This window comes from Camelus ferus, chromosome 35 (assembly GCF_009834535.1).
Source record: "Camelus ferus isolate YT-003-E chromosome 35, BCGSAC_Cfer_1.0, whole genome shotgun sequence".
Classification (NCBI taxonomy): domain Eukaryota; kingdom Metazoa; phylum Chordata; class Mammalia; order Artiodactyla; family Camelidae; genus Camelus; species Camelus ferus.
This window is the reverse complement of record NC_045730.1, coordinates 19,911,873-19,915,161: the sequence shown is the minus strand read 5'-3', so window position 1 is coordinate 19,915,161 and position 3,289 is coordinate 19,911,873. Positions and strand designations below refer to the sequence as shown.

General features: G+C 39.9%; 1 non-coding gene across 1 annotated transcript; it reads left to right on the top strand.

Moving 5' to 3' along the window:
• The first annotated feature begins 2,460 nt into the window (after positions 1 to 2,460).
• On the top strand, positions 2,461 to 2,532 carry TRNAG-ACC. The gene has a single exon. It is a non-coding gene; the product is annotated as a tRNA-Gly (tRNA).
• The last annotated feature ends 757 nt before the right edge of the window (positions 2,533 to 3,289 follow it).

Genomic DNA, 3,289 nt, shown 5'->3' with positions numbered 1-3,289 from the left:
TCCCATTCCGTAGGTTTTCTTCTTGTTTTATTTCTGGTTTCCTTTGCTGTGCAGAAGCTTGTAAGTTTCATTAGGTCCCATTTGTTTATTCTTGCTTTTATTTCTTCTAGGAGAAAATTTTTAAATGTATGTCAGATAATGTTTTGCCTATGTTTTCCTCTAGGAGGTTTATTGTATCTTGTCTTATGTTTAAGTCTTTAATCCATTTTGAGTTGATTTTTGTATATGGTGTAAGGGAGTGTTCTAGCTTCATTGATTTACATGCTGCTGTCCAGTTTTCCCAGCACCATTTGCTGAAGAGACTGTCTTTATTCCAATGTATATTCTTGCCTCCTTTGTCAAAGATGAGTTGACCAAAAGTTGTGGGTTCATTTCTGGGCTCTCTATTCTGTTCCATTGGTCTATATGTCTGTTTTGGTACCAATACCATGCTGTCTTGATGACTGTAGCTCTATAGTATTGTCTGAAGTCTGGGAGAGTTATTCCTCCAGCCCCTTTCTTTCTCTTCAGTAATGCTTTGGCAATTCTAGGTCTTTGATGGTTCCATATGAATTTTATTATGATTTTTTCTAGTTCTGTGAAATATGTCCTCGGTAATTGGATAGGGATTGCATTAAATCTGTAGATTGCCTTGGGCAGTGTGACCATTTTGACAATATTGATTCTTCCAATCCAAGAGCATGGAATATCTTTCCATTTTTTAAAGTCTTCTTTAATTTCCTTCATCAATGGTTTATAGTTTTCTGTGTATAATTCTTTCACCTCCTTGGTTAGATTTATTCCCAGATATTTTATTACTTTGGGTGCTATTTTTCAAGTCACTTTTGATCAAAAGGAGCTCTAATGATGCCTCTCTGATGGCCCCAAACCTCATTTCCTATCTACCCACCTCTGGTATATTTGTTTTTACTACTAGCCCAAAACCTAGGCATCACTCTTAATTCTTCCTTGACCCCTCCCAGCACAGAGCTTCTCCCCACCAATCCATATGCAGGAGGTGTTGATTCGAGCGCCATATTGTCTTGAATGAACCTACAGCTTTCTGTCTTCCTATCACCATCTCATCTCTCATTTGGATGAAGCTTTTCACTCTTGACCTTCTCCTATCTTTTCTCCACCTGGCAGCAGAATAAATCAGGCATAAATCAAATGATGGCATTGCCTAACTTGAAGAGTCACTTGGCTCCCTATCTTCTACTTGGCTCCCTGTCTTCAAGAATAAAATTTGGGACTTCTTACCATGATCCACAGGACCTGCAAACCTGACCCCTGTTTTCCTTGCTAATCTTCTCATTCGGCTTTGTCCCTTGATGACAAGGCTCCAGGCACACCTGTATTATTCCTCTTCTTAAATGTGCTAATTGTGCCTTTCCCACCTTGGGACTTTGGTACCAGCAGTGCAGAATCCGCCTGATGCAAGGGGAGCTATGGAAGCATGCAGCTCATGCTTTTGTTCCATGAGTAAGAGTCCTTTGATCCAAGCATCTCATCTTCCGCTATGAAACTGTGGTAGGCTAATTTGTTAGCTTGAAGTAGGGTAAAATCTGAAACCCTTCCCAGCTCACCATTCCCGTGTGCTTGGGAACAACCTACCCTAGAGGAGATCAGACAAGCTTGGCTACTTATTAAACACACTGCTATTGAGCAGACCTGGCAGTTCACCTCCCATACACTGCACTTTCCCCCTCCACCCTTAATATCATATGTACCTTTTTTTTTCCCAAGAAACTGAAACAGATTTTATTTCTGATCATGTAATAACTTAAAGTTTATTTCTTCTGAGTCTGCCTTCTGTTGACAATGTCAGGTCACAACTTGTCAGGTAATTGCATCACGGATTTCCAAGCTCACCTTCCACTGTGTTTTTCCCCTTTAACTGAGATTTACCTGGAAATAACTCAGATGGCTGTAATGGCCTTCAGTAATTCTATTATCCTAATTTGTTGATGTTAATCCAGTGAAGGTTAATGTCAAATTTACCCAATAGTCTTTTTGTTTTTGTTTTTTGGGGAGATGGGTAATTAGGTTTGTTTATTATTTATTTTTAGAGAAGGTTCTGGGGATTGAACCCAGGACCTCCTGCATGCTAAGCATGTCCTCTACCATCAGAGCTATACCCTCCCCTACCCAATAGTCTTTGATTTCAGAATTACTTATAATAGTAGACTACTGAATCATATACAGAAATCTTGATCAATAATCTTCTACTTGTATCTCATGATCAATTATCTTTCTAAACAAGCTTTACAAATGTAAAATATGCAATATTGCTAAAATATAGTTTCTACGGTCTCAGACAGGCTTTAAACATCATACACACTTTAAATTGAATATTAAATACTACCGCCTGATGGGATGGCATTAAGAAATTTCAGCTTTAATACATGGAAGAAGCAGGAGTGATTCATCTCTTTATCCTCATAATAGTCCTATTTGGCCTAAGCTAGACACAGTGATGGAGTGGGTATAGCTCAGTGGTAGAGCATGTGCTTACCATGCACAGGGTCCTGGGTTCAATCCCCAGTGCCTCCATTAAAATAATAATAATAAATTTTTTAAAAAACTGAATGGAGTAAAAACTGTTTAGGAAGTCCAACTGGCTAAAATTAGATAGATTCTGACTAATGCTTGCTTTTCTGCATGAATTTTGCAAGGAGTTCAGGCCAGGCACAACTCACTTTATTACAGAAGGAGTGTATTATACCTTCACTGTCTTCCTGCAAGGGTGCTCAAGCCTCCAGTAAATGGTCACAACCTGGTGAGAAGAGGTTTAGGTTTGATTGCCATCCAAAGTAAGTTGTTTTTCACACTGATGGTTTTGTGATGGTCTCTGTCTCAGAAAAACTGTCAGAGAAGATTGGAGAACTCTCAGCACATACGACCAGCTAGAGATGGTTACTGCACCTGGCTAAAATGCAGCTCCAGTCAGTTCAGTTCCTGGGAATTACCCTGGGCCAAGACCATGAAGATATGAGGCAGAGCTGCTTAGGATACTTCCAGTTGCTTGGAATTGGTGTTTTTTCCCAAAGGCAATAAGGGCTGGATAGAGACATCATCTTTTATGTCTAAACCAGGATGACTCTAAATGCTGCCCAGCTGCCTGTTGGTATAGTTCCTTTGTCCTTTGCTTTTCTAATTCTATTCTCCCCTCCTTCCTTATAATGGCCAAAAGGAGAAGTTAGGATGAGGCCAGTCCTGCTGTCTGTCCTGTGAGTGGGCAGTATGGCTGAATCCAGAGATGCAGGTTCTCATTATCCATCTCAAACCAGATAATGTATGGACAGAGTGG